Source organism: Vespula pensylvanica, chromosome 23 (assembly GCF_014466175.1).
Source record: "Vespula pensylvanica isolate Volc-1 chromosome 23, ASM1446617v1, whole genome shotgun sequence".
NCBI classification, from domain to species: Eukaryota; Metazoa; Arthropoda; class Insecta; order Hymenoptera; family Vespidae; genus Vespula; species Vespula pensylvanica.
Genome location: NC_057707.1, coordinates 3186923 through 3200669, shown reverse-complemented (window position 1 = coordinate 3200669; position 13747 = coordinate 3186923). Strand labels below are relative to the sequence as shown.

The window sequence follows — 13747 nt, the reverse complement described above, 5'->3', positions numbered from 1 at the left end:
GAAGAAAAATAAGTTTTAATTAATCATTCTAAAAGTTAATAAAAGAAAAAGAGAGAGAAAAGGAGATGACAAAAAATAAGAAAAGAATCAACCAAGACGTGATAAAACAAAAAAACAAAAAATAAGAAAAAGAACGAGAGAAACGAGAAATTCAAAAAATTTTAATTAACTCTGAATAAAAGTTGATAGGAAAGTATTCTCAAAAGGAGACAAACAGAAGGAAGAAAAGGGAAAGGAAATCAAAAGAAATTAAAAAAAAAAAAAAAATCATACCCAATTACATAATAAAAACTTTAATGAGTAAGAAAGAAAGAAAGAAAGAAAGAAAGGAAGAAAGAAAGAAAGAGAAAGTAGAAGGAAAAAAGGAGCAATAAGAAAAATAAAAAATTTCGACTAACCATTTCAAATGTAACGAGAGGGAGAGAGAGAGAGAGAGAGAGAGAGAGAGAGATATCATAAAAAAAAGGAAAATTCAAAAGAAAGATAGAGCACGTATGACGCAACCGAGCATACGATTCAAATCTAATTTAGCATTAGATGACGGTAGGGGATAGATAGGCCTCTAGCACCCCTTAATTATCACGAAATTGAATTAATGCCACGGCCATGGTCAACGAATATTACACATATTACACATACATAGACTCGACTCAACAGACATAAATACGTACGTATATAACCAACTCGAATATACCTTTTCCTACCCCTCTTCCTCCTTCCTGCTGCTACTCTTCCTTCTCAATGATGCCCGCCAAATGGGACATTCATTCGACCGAAATGAGACCCATATGTGCGAGTAAAACGTTATCTTTTAACTTCAATGAACTGTCCGGAAGTAAACAGTCTGAGCTTAAAAATGAGAGAGAGAGAGAGAGGAAGATAGACGAACGAACGAATAAATGAACGAACACACACACACACACACAGCATACAGAAAGAAAGAGAGACGAAGAGATAGAGAGATAGAGGGTGAGTGAAAAAGAGAAGGATAGATATATATATATACGAAGAGAAAAGAAGGTACAGAAAAGAGAGAGGGTAAGGGTTAAGGTAAGTGTGTTAAGAAAGTCAAGTAGCCGCGAGCATACTCGTGAACATCCACTGGACAAAACCATTGTTGCGTCAACACGCAGATGTTCCTCTATCGAAGAGACCATAAACCCTTGGCTCTTCTCCTCTCCATCATCGCCGCCATATGCTCGTCGTAGTTCCGTTTCATTGAATCCTATCTCTTAAAAAAGTCATGCATGGCAGAGATACTACTACTATATATATGTATGTATGTAATATATATGTAAATTGATCGATCGATCGATCGATCGATCGAACCGAGACTTATTTTTTCTCCTTTTTTCTTTCTCGTTTTCTTTTTGATCGTCGGTCAATCTTACGATACAATTATACTTTATGGAGATTATCCGGGTTATTGATGATCGTTATAATACGTTATAATAGCGTAGATTGAAAAAGAAAAAAGGGGGCGAAAAAAATTGATCCGAGCTATTTAATCCGTTTAGTGCGATCAAATTTTTTTATTCTTCTTTATTCATTCATTCATTCATTCATTTATTTTTTGTTTCGGATTTTTATGTATTTATTTATTTTTTTTTTCTTCTTTACAATTTAATCCGCATAAATCTGTGTATGTACGCGCAAGCCCTTCTCCCGCAGAAAATTTAGGCAATTAATTAAATTTGTTTTTGTAAATATGATACGACTTGTTTGTAAATAAAATAAAATAAAATAAAATAAAATAAACAAGTAAATAAATAAATAAAAAGTCTGGCAAACGATTGGATTGTTACTATGAACTATTAGGTAGTAGACGAAAAACAAAATGATACCGTTGAAACCATTTCTCGAGTAAAATGATACTAATCGTATTAGAAATTAGATGGGAACACGTGGAGAACGGTAAAACGTGTTGGTCTTACTTAATTCTCGCTACAATCACAGTAGCACGTACTAGAGACATATACACACATACATAGCTGCATACGTACGTACATATGTAAGTACATACACACATACATATATAGATTTTCATCTGGCTCTTCACGTATCTCATTTTGAAACTAATTTCGTAAGTTCCTCGCGTATTTTCGAAAATCTACGAAACTTAATATAACCTACTAACGATAAATCATTCGTTCAACCAAGATTCTTTCGTTTTCTTCTTCTTCCATTTTATTTCTACCTCTCTATCGTTATATTTAATTATAAAATCAATAATATAATTCATCATATATCCATATATATATATATATATATATATTTGTGTATATGTGAAAAAAATTCAAAGAGATTCACCCGGAATAATTATTCGTTAAAAAAATAACCTTCTATTTCGATAAACCTTTTGTAACGCCGCTTTTATGTTTTCGCAAATCAACCGAATTTACTCTTAAAAAAAAAAAAAAAAAAAAAAGAAACAAAGATTAAATAAAAAAAATTAAAACACGATAAAAAAAAGAAATAAAGGTGAATATGGAAGAGAGAGGGAGAGAGAGAGAAAGAGAGAGAAAAAAGTTTGACAAACATTAAAGGATCGACGGTCCATTAGAATAATAACGATCTAAAAGGCAAAGCTTGTTTTCTAGATCGTTCTCCAAGATCAAACTATGAGATACGAAAGAAAATGTATCCACCGGCACTGTTTTAAAAGAAGGAGGAGAATAGCAATGATGGCGTCACGGTACCCGTACTCGTGGAAAGGCTTTGTTATCTTCATCTGCTCATAACCGCGTGCTTTCTCTCTTATCCTCTCAGCTAATTCTTCCGAAGCTGCTTAACAAGAATTTGCATACTAACGTGGCCTAGAGGATACCATCGTAGATTAACGCTTCCACCTGAATCTTCTCTCGAACTTTACGAGGACAACGTAAGAAGCCAACGTTAGATTCGCAATTTAAACGAGGGAAATAGAAATGCGAAAAAATAATTCTCGGTATTATAAAATGTTGAGATATAAAATTGGTTATTCCATTTTTTCTTGTTTTTTTTTTTTTTTGAGCAGATCAGATTTTTAAACGTGGATAATGGACAAAAAAAAATATAAATGTATGTCAAAATAATCTAAAGATCCAAGCGAAACTAAACTGATCGATTCTAATCAACGAACTGAATATCCTCCAAAATAAAATAAAATAAAAACTGAACTCATAAATACAATCCAAATATCCCAACGAACTGAACAACAAATACTTCAATTAATCGTAATCTTTTTTTACTATATTAAAAACACCTAAATTCACATGGAAAATAAAATTAGAAAAAAGATTTATTTCATCTCTCTCTCTCTCTCTCTTTCCCACTGTTCGAAATAACTCAAATCATAATAATCTTTACTATTTTCAATTCTCGAATCCTCGAACCATCAAAATCGTCAAGAGTGGAGAATGTGCAGAATTCAGACTCTGCAGTCTCGAACAATCGGGAAGAGAAAGGAACATGAAAGGAACTCTGGAAAATCTCACTAGAAGTGCGGCGAACCACGTTGGAGAAAATCAAATGAAGGATAATCATTGAAATGAAGAAGGTAAATGTACCATAAGAACCACTTATATACAGGGTGAGTCCAATAACTATTACCATATTAGATACATATCTTTATTATTTTGATTTTATAGGGAAGTAATGCTTATAACAAGGGTTCAGATATTTCATGGGGTAGATCTTTCAACGATGGTAAGAATTTTTTCCCCAAGCTTTTCTACTTCTTTTCTCTTTCTCTCTCTCTCTCTCTCTCTCTCTCTCTCTCTCTCTCTCTCTCTCTCTCTCTCTCTCTTTTAATCACCTTTATTTCTTTCTTTTTTCTTTTGTAGAAAAAAAAGTAATAAAAAGAATTGAATATTTTATCACGTAATTACTACATACAACATTCAATTACATTATTCCTTTACATTATTTCATTTCATTTCCATCATATTTTTTTTCTAACTTTAAAAAAATAAAAAAAAATTTAACGAAAAAGAAAATAGCTCGTATAAACATATTACGTTCTATTGGATTTTGTTAAGAGTGATATGATTTTCAAGAAATTCTATCTATTTACATTCATAACAGAGATATTCGAAATGGTTGCTTTTTACTGGATAAATATTTATAAATATTTTTAATTGCTATTTTTAAAACAAATAAATAATCAGCATTTATGATAAAATATCGATACGTCATAAAAACTGCCAATTCAAATGAAACCTCGATATTTAACTATTTATATTGATGGCAATATTCATATATATATATATTTATTTATTTTTTTGTTTATTTATTTATTTATTTATTTTATAGAATATATATTTATCATTAATTAATAAAAGATATTGAGCAAATAAATAAAAATATAAACTCATGCGAATTCACGCTGCTTCATTTATCGACTTTTAATTTATCGCTTTTATTTGTATGATTCGCAATTTTATTATATAATGATAAGTATTTTGTTAAATTAATACTCATATATATGAATATTGTGATCAGTATTTATAATAAAAAGTAACAAATATATAACATAAGCCATCAAATAGAAGTAATTATGTATTTACGATTTATTGTAAATATTGACGATCCTTTAAAAAAGAATAGTACCGATCACATCGATATTGCTTACAAATATTTTTAATCGGAATGCATGAACAGTCGTATCAATCATAGGATATCTGTATTTTATTATAAATACCGATCGTATTTATTTAAAAACTCCAATTAAAAATGTTTACAAATATTGAAGCAACAAATAGAAGCCAAATTCAAATAGAATCATATGTTTATACGAACCCTTCTTTACCTTTTACACACACACACACATACGCACACAATATATACCGAAAACACATTTGGATATAAAAATATTTCCCATTTATTCTAGGACACCCAGTATATGCATTTATGTGCATACCGTACCGTACCATACCATTCTGTAAAACCTTTTGAGAGAAGCTTCGAAAATGGAGAAAGAGAAAAAAAGAAAAAGAAAAGGAAAAAAAAAAAGAAAACGAAATGGTAGAAAACCGAAAAAAGAAGAATAAGAATAAGAAGGAGAAGGATTAACGTGACCTTTGTGGCCGGGTAAAGGTTAGGACCGTGTCAACCCAGTAACAGGTACGAGTGTAGGAGTGTATGAGTGTCCTGGGGATTAAATTCGCGACAAAGGATTCCAGAACTGGAGGTCCTTCGTTGTAACGGCCTTGGTACTCTCGTTTGTGAAATCGGAGTTGAAAGGCGAAAATAGAAAGAGACAGAAAGAGACAGAAAGAGAGAGAGAGAGAGAGAGAGAAAGATCAGGAGAATAGCTTGAAACCAACTCGATCATTACAGATTAACGTTTCACCAAAACGATTAACTTCATTAATTATCTTAGATACATAGTTTTATTTTTCTTTTTAACAATAAAATTTATCGAAAGATATCGTACACTGTGTTATGAATTTCTAAACGATTTACTAAACGATATTCTTTATTTTTATTATATACGTTTTTTTTTTTTTCCTTAATACCGTTTGTAATAAGATATGGACCGTGCGAATCGAAGATTTCTTATTAAAAGAGGTAAAGAAAAAAAAAAAAAACGAAATTAAATATAAATTTATTTAATGTATTTCTCTTTAATCATATGAGAAATATATCATTTCCATGAATGTAATTAAAGAGAGGGGGAGAGAGAGAGAGAGAGAGGAAAATAGAAAGAGAACAGAGGTTGAAATTAGGGTTCGTTCATTATACACATAGATTAACGTTTCATCTACAGTCTAGACGATCAATTTTCTCAACGAACTTAGAGAATATTCTATCTATTCAAATATTTCATCGAGGAGAACAAAGAATGTATAATAAAGGTAAAAAATGAAGTTCTCAGACTTCAGATGTCATATCCATAAAAAAAAAAAAAAAAAAAAATAAATAAATAAATAAATATATAAAAAAAAAACGATAGCTTGAAACCTCGACAAAGATTCTTTTTTAATCTTGTGTAAATAATACTAACAAAATTATTTAAATGTTGGAAAAAAAGGATATGTTAATAACAATCGTTTATCTTTCACGTATGAAGAAAGAAACAAAAGTAAAAAGCAAAAATGAAAATTGAAATAACGACTATGAAGCCACGTATTTACGCGTGTATCTCTGCGCATTCGTGAAAAAATACGAAATAATTTTTACGATTAAACGCGTAGAAAAATCAACGTCGAATTTTAATTGTCCTTTCGTCTGTGACGCTTTGTAAATTGAACTGACAAACAACTCGACCGAAATAATCATGCTCTTTTTTCTCTTTTTCTTTGTTTTCGTCTTTTTTCCGTGACGACTGACGGTTAATGAAAACTAAGCTGTTAGAAGGCAAACTTTATGTTTCAAGTTCGAACAGATATGCAGCTAAATTTGCCGACAGACGAGAATAAAACGAGAGAGAGAGAGAAAGAGAGAGAGAGAGAGAGAAGGAACTGTAGCTTTTCACAATGTGTCTGTGTATATGTGTGCATGTTTGTACATATACTTTCAAAGTGAAAACTTTCTCTAACAGTTAGATAGTGCATGAAACATTTTCTTTTTCCTTTTTCTTTTTTTCCTCTCTTTTTTACGTTTTTTTTTTTTTTAATTTTATTTCAAGTATAATCTAACAATAAAGTTGAAACTAAACGTATAAGTAAGTATCCATCTACGAGATAACAGATTTTAGAAATTGACGAATTCTTTACGAAGACTAAACGTGTATACGTAAATGTTGGTAATCGAACGGAATTGAAATTGTCCTTGTGCCAAGTACTTTTTCCTCTTAAAAAAAAAAGAAAAAAAAAAAAAAAATACATAAGCTAAATTAACAAACCTAAACATCCGATTTGCAATTAAATTAATGAATTTTCTTTTCTTTTTAGCGATTCGATCATTACAACAATTTTCATTAATTTTCGAATCTAAATAATGCACGATAAAAAAGTGTTACGATAAAAAGTACCATATCCTGGTAAATAAAAATTTGCAATTAATTCTAACTTCTAAATCTAAATGCCGCTTATGCAATATTACAATTAAACGTTTTTATTCGTACGTAATATAATCACCGTTATCTATATGAACGCGATTATTTATTCAATAAAAAAAAAATATATAAAAAAAAAGAGAGAGAAAAGAGAAAAAAGAGTGAAAAAAAAAATTCCATAAAATTTGGTACGCCTCTCTTTGAACGCCACGCGTTCGTATAAATCAACCACGTCCGGTAAAAAATTTAACATTTTTGCGTGAAAAATTGATGATACTCAATATTAGCAGTTACATAGTAAATTTTCCGACAAATTTCCCTTCTATTTCCTCTCTTCTTTCCACATCCCATATACACACACACACACACACACTCTCTCTCTTTTTCCTTCTTTTCTTCAGCAATGTGTACAGTTAGTTTCAAACGAAAAACGTATGTATGTAGCTTTCCCGATATTTTTCGCTTACCAAAGACGACAGGTATGCAAAAGATTCAGGTAAACACGTTCGTTCCCATAAGATCAATATTCGTATCTAGAAGATCCATGGAGGATCGTCGTTCGCGACACAATAGAAGGTTAGGAAGAAAGATTTCGAACGTGAAAGAAGAAAAAGAAGAAGAAGAAGCATCAGCAGGAAGTAAAAGATCTGAAAAGTTCTCGAGGACAACTAGAGGTATACGGATTTGAAGAATGTTCGTCAGGTTCGTTTTAAACTTTCTTCGGATTCGAGATTCGTAGACGTATTTTCTATCTTTCTATCGCTACTACAAAGATCTTTAACGTTTCAATCGAAAATTTCCTTCTCAAGTAGATATCAGTAAGTTTATCTGCGATCTATAACGAAATGTTAAATGATTTGATTCCTCAGATAATTATGAATTTTATATTACGATCGGAAAGACTTGTCGAAGTTCGTTCGCAAGCGAAAGATAACTGTTCGAAAAAGATCACTTTTTATCCAAAGATACATTTGTAATGAAGTTTCATTGAAGATTATCGACGATATTAAAATTTTTATTTTAAGATAGACCAAGTTATAAATATAGCATGATTATTTTATTCTAAAATCAATCCGATCTAATCGATATTATAAACGAACGTCTTTAATATTTGTATAATCGATCCATAAAATATAACCATGTATCTAGCAAAATCTGCACATGTAGAAATACTAAATCTATCAAAAAAAATATTTAATCGATCCAACGATTTGTACGATTAAATATTAATTACCTACACACGCATGTATATTTACACACACACGCACGATTTATTATTTATTATTATTTTTTTGTTGCTTCTTTTTCTTGTTTCTATCTTTTTCTCTCGATAAAACTTTAAACGTAAAACAAGAATTTCCCATCGGTTGAAATTAAATTTCAATTCGCCTCTAAAATTTTCCAAATTCGCCCCTCGTAACAAACCACGAGGTAAAGTTCGTGAACGACGAGATCATTAAATAAAGAGTAAGCACCACATACACCCCCTCTCTCATCCTCACCCTCTTAATTTAAATTGCTGCGCTCCGATATGCTCATCATTATTGTCTGGACTACTCTCGTCTAGCTATCGGGGTATGTGTACATACACTCTTGAAATTAGATGCATTTAATAGCGATTATAAATACTACGTGGATATTCTTCGCTTTGATAGATTCCTTTTTTCTTCTTATCTTTCTCTTGATTTTTCCCTTTTTTCTTTTTGCATACGTTTCTTTTATTTCCTTTTTTGTATTTTAATTATTTTGCTTTATCTCTCGTACGTATCTTTCGTATCATAGATATAATCAACGTGTAAAAGTGTATAATATAATATAATTATAGTATTACAATTATAATTATAATATATCATATTTCTATATAATATATTGTTAACTCTGAGTTATTTTAATACATTCTTCTCTTTCTTTGCAAACTTCTACACTATCATTATCTAAATATCTCTCTCTCTCTCTCTCTCTCTCTTTTTTACACATTCTTCTTTCCCTCGCACATGCACACCGCTCTCTCTCTCTCTCTCTCTCTCTCTCTCTTTCTTTCGAACTTCCTATCACCGTTGTTTTGATCTTCCTATCCCTCCCAGCCCCTCCCAGCATGATCACAAATCATTTTTCATGTCAGATCCTTGATCGATACGAAGAAGTTGGTACTTTTAGAAAAGAAAAGCAAAAGAGGACGTTATAGTCATATATAAGCCTTCCACGGCTCATTTATCCTTCTTTTTCTCAACGTTCTCCAACCGAGACGAGATCTCGCAGCCCCGATGAAAATGTCAAAGTGGTAAAAGGGTGAGTGGTCGTCGACACGTCGACGTTCAACGTCACGGACATAGTCGTCGGCGTCGTCGTCGTCGTCGTCGTCGTTGTCGTCGTCACCGCCGACGTGGATGGATGTCGTCGATGTCGTCGACAAGACGACCTAATTAAGACGGCAACTCGTTCTAGATGGTAATTGCCATGACTCCGTACGTCATACATATTTAAACGTCCGTCCAATGGCCTTCGCCCGTGCGTTCTTATCCTTGACGTTCTTTGAAAAAAAAAAATAAAAATAAAAATAAAAAGAAACGCGGAAAAAGGTGGGGGAAAAAAAAACAAACAAAAAAGCCTGTTTCTTTTATCTTCTTTTTCTTCTCCGTCTCCCTCTTTGTTTCTTTCTTTCTTTTTTTGGACGCATTTGTTTATATTTGTTTTTTGCAGATTAATTATGCGGACATAACTTTACGGATTACTGTAATTATTTTGAAAGCTTTATGAATGAAAATATTTGTTATTAGACAAAATGTGTTTTTCGTTTAAATAAATAAATTATAGGTTATCGATATCAGTTTGGTACCGTGTTCTCTGATCGTATCTCTCCTTTCCTCTCTCTCTCTCTCCCTCTTCGGTTCTCTTTCAACGACTCTATCGCGATCCTTTGTTTTGTGTTTCAACCGCGAATCGAATGATATTTCCATTAGGGAGAGCGTAATGTGCGAAACAACGACGTCGCACATTTAATTTCGCGAACGAACTAATGATGGATTATTGCGCAGTCCGTTTATTTGCACGAAACAACATACTACTCGCTCCACTAACCCCCCCCCTCCCACCTACCTACCTATCCTATCCAACCCCACTCCTACCTATATAATCAAATCAATGTATCGTTCGTACGTATTTGCACGATAGTATTTTAGAACTCGTTGATTTATCTAATAGATTACGATCGATTCGAATTCGTTGATTATTGCGTTGAAATTATTTTTCTATATTGACTTGATTTATTAACATGCTTTTTTTTTCTCAATTTTTTTTCTATTAATTTCGTCTTCGTTCGTTGAAAAATTAATCGCACTAAATCGACATTTTGTTTTATCGACAACAAATTATTCACTTTGAATAAAAAACAAGAAAAAAGATTGCACTTCTCAACCAATGAAATATATAAAACTGTAGTTTCTAAAACGGGGCTTCGTAGAAAATTATTTTCAAATAAAACTATTCATCGAGATTATTTTTTAACATACTAAATTATTCGCTTCGTTCCTTCGATATTGTATCTAAGTTAGAGTTTCGAATGAGATAAAAAAAAAACTGATAAAACTTTGTTGATAAATAAAGAACTGATAAAACCGTTCTCGAATATTTACCATTCCACGTTATCGATTTAAAGTTATCATTCAATTCTGGTTATTTCGTCGATAAGGAAGATTTCCTTGCGCATATGATATTTGTTTCGTTGTAACAAAAAAGTAATAAAAAAAATAAAAAGAATAAAAAAAGAAAACAACGAAATAAAAATAAAATAGAAAAATAATTTTAAGTAGAAGATAAGTATGTGGAGGAGGAAAAAAAGAGAACGTAGTCGAATTAGCATGTTTTCATTTGAATTTACAAGCTCTCATTCCCACTCTTCGCGTCCCCGCCCCTTAGCATGATCTCGTATGAGAGTTAGGAAGTTCCTTTAAACGAGGAAACTCCGTGCTAGTTTTTTAGAAATCTAATTTAGCGAAGGAGTTTTTTTTATATCTATCCTATACCGTTCGGAAAAATATTCGCGAAAAAATAGGTGCGTGAGCCACGACTAGGGGAAAAAGTGAAATGGAAAACGTAAAAATGGGAAGAGTAAAACGACCGGCAAGTTTTCTCTTATTCTTTCGAATTAAATCGTGGTCGTTATTTTTGGGAAAAGTCGCGTGCGTGCCCGACCACGAGAAAGAGAGAGAGAGAGAGAGAATTCACACTGATTTAGTTATTCATACGGGACACTGGATTCACGAGAATAGAAATTTCCTATGAGATAGAAAGAGAAAGACAAAGTAAAGAATATTCGTTTCATTTTTTACTACTAAAAATACATTCTAATATATACATACATATATACAGAGAGAAATAAATAATTAACCACTTTGATTGTTAATAATAGTTGAATTAATTATTAGCATTATTTTCTTTAATAGAAAATAACTTGAAAATCGAAACGTCGAATGGATAAATGACTAACAACATGAAAGAGAGAGGGAGAGAGAGAGAACGATTGTTCCTCTTTAATTATTAAAATAATAATTCATCGAAAAATGAGACAATGAAGGGTATAAAAAAATTCGATATTAAAATGCGATCGAATTTATCCCGAATTGAGTTGTACGTACAAATTATTCGTAAAATAATATTATTTTAATGACAAATGAACTTATTACTTAATATCAAAAAAGGAAATAAAAATAAAAAAAAAAAAAAATAAAAAAAAAAGAAATGAAAAGAATACTCCTCGGGTGAAAAATAATTTTAACAAATTTTTGGAATATTTATTCTTTATGAAACGCATAATTTTCTTTATTTTATAATCATCGGAGAAATGCAAAGAGCGAGAAATGTAAATAAATAAATAAATAAATAAATAAATGAGTAAATGAATAAACGAGTAAATGTTCCACCAGAAACAGTTACTGTCCAATGTATTCCGTTCGGGCAATCCGATACACGTTTACTACCACCGTTTTAGGCCGTTGTTTTCATGACTGACAGATACAGCCCCGAAATTAGCCTTGCGGCCGCTAAGTATCGACCATGAAACGGAATTATCGTCGACGAATGTACACATTCACGAACAATTTAACAAGAACTCTAATTATCGTATATATAATTGAAGTATACAAATATATAAATATAAATATATATATATATATATATATATATTTTCGGATTTACATAAGAGGTTAAAAAAGAAAAAGAATTTTCGATAAAACGATATTTACTTTGAATTGATTCTTGAATGTAAATAGTTATCGTTATATTAGAATGATAATTTTAATAAAGATTTTCAACGATCTTATCATTAAATTAGAGCAATTATTTTGGAAGAGATACTTTGAATAGACTTTCGAATAATCTTACTGTTAAATTAGAATATTAAATAATAATTTGGAATAAAACTTTTGGAACAGATTTATCGAAATAGAATAATAATTATGAATAGATATTTGAAATATGTTATCATTAGATTAGATTTTTTTCATATAAATTTTACATATGTCCAACATTATAATCAACTCTTTTTTTTATTGTATCATGTTTTAAATATATTATATATACAATATGTTGACTATGAAAAAAAATATTTAGAAAAAAAAAAAATAAACAAAACAAAACGAACAATCGAATAAAATAATAAAACATGATACAGATATGAATGATTGTTTGAAAAGAAATAAATTCTAATAAGCTCGAATAAAAAACACAACGAAACACCCACGTATACGCAAACACATAAAATAACAAAGCAAAACAATACTTTTCGACGTATCTATATTGTTTCTCTCGAATTATCGAAGTTTTCAAGATTTCACAATCAGTTCTCCATACTTTTCCCATAAAATATGTTCGTACGATCGTACACACACACACACACACGTAATACTCGTAATAGAAATATCACTTTAAAAAAACAAATCAAAAAAAAAAAAAAAAGAGAGAAAATCCAAAAAGAAAAGGGAAAGAAATTTAGAAAAGAATGAAACAAAAAAAGAGAAGGTAAAGAAAAAATTATGAGTCGAGAGATTATGAAAATAATTATCATGCGTTTGCACGCACAGCTCCTACAAATAATCCGTAAATTGTGATAACTACTGCTACCAACTCAGCTTTTTATCTGCTCCGATATCCACCATCCTCTCTCTCTCCCCATCATTTCTCCATCTCCCATATTCCCTCACTTCTCTCCGTAACTCTTTGCTCGCTGTTTCAGCACTGCTCGTCAACCATGTCTTTCTTTCTTTCTGTCTATCTATCTATCTATCTATCTATCTATTTATCTATCTATATATGTATATATATATATATATATCTTTCTCTGTCTCCTCACTATGCTTTTTCTTTCTATTTGCTTTGTTTTATTGGAAAACGTGGTCCACGAGCGATCGGTAAATAAACGAAGGAAAGGAAAATAACAAGTTTTCAGTCTCGTTTTAGCCGCTTCGCGAACGAAAAGATCTGGTAAAAATAAATCGACGAGAAAGGAGTGGAGAGTAAGAATAGAAAGAAAGGAGAATAGAGAAAAGAAAAAAGAGGAAAGATCCGCAAAATTTTCCACAAAAATTAATATCGTTTTCTAACTTTCCTACTATTTTGATCAGATTATATATATATATAAAATACTTAAACGTGAAATTGGTTTCGAAGACGAAACTATTTAAAGTCGATTTATTTAAAAAATTAATAAATATATGAATTATTCGTTTTGTCTCTTATTAATCTACCTAAATTTAAATATAGGATTACTTATAG

The 13747-nt window shown here is 30.9% G+C and overlaps 1 protein-coding gene and 1 long non-coding RNA gene across 6 annotated transcripts in view; one reads left to right on the top strand and one right to left on the bottom strand.

Moving 5' to 3' along the window:
• LOC122636750 overlaps nucleotides 1-5400 on the top strand; it is a 219447-nt gene extending 214047 nt beyond the window's left edge. For all 4 annotated transcript variants that reach the window (XR_006329023.1, XR_006329021.1, XR_006329022.1 and 1 more), the window contains 3 exons: nucleotides 3391-3538; nucleotides 3630-3687; nucleotides 4871-5400. This is a non-coding gene — a long non-coding RNA (uncharacterized LOC122636750). The remainder of the gene's footprint in view (nucleotides 1-3390; nucleotides 3539-3629; nucleotides 3688-4870) is intronic.
• The window catches only part of LOC122636745 (connectin-like), a 222322-nt gene that overhangs the window by 194794 nt on the left and 13781 nt on the right, over nucleotides 1-13747 (bottom strand). The gene's annotated exons all lie outside the window — the stretch shown is intronic.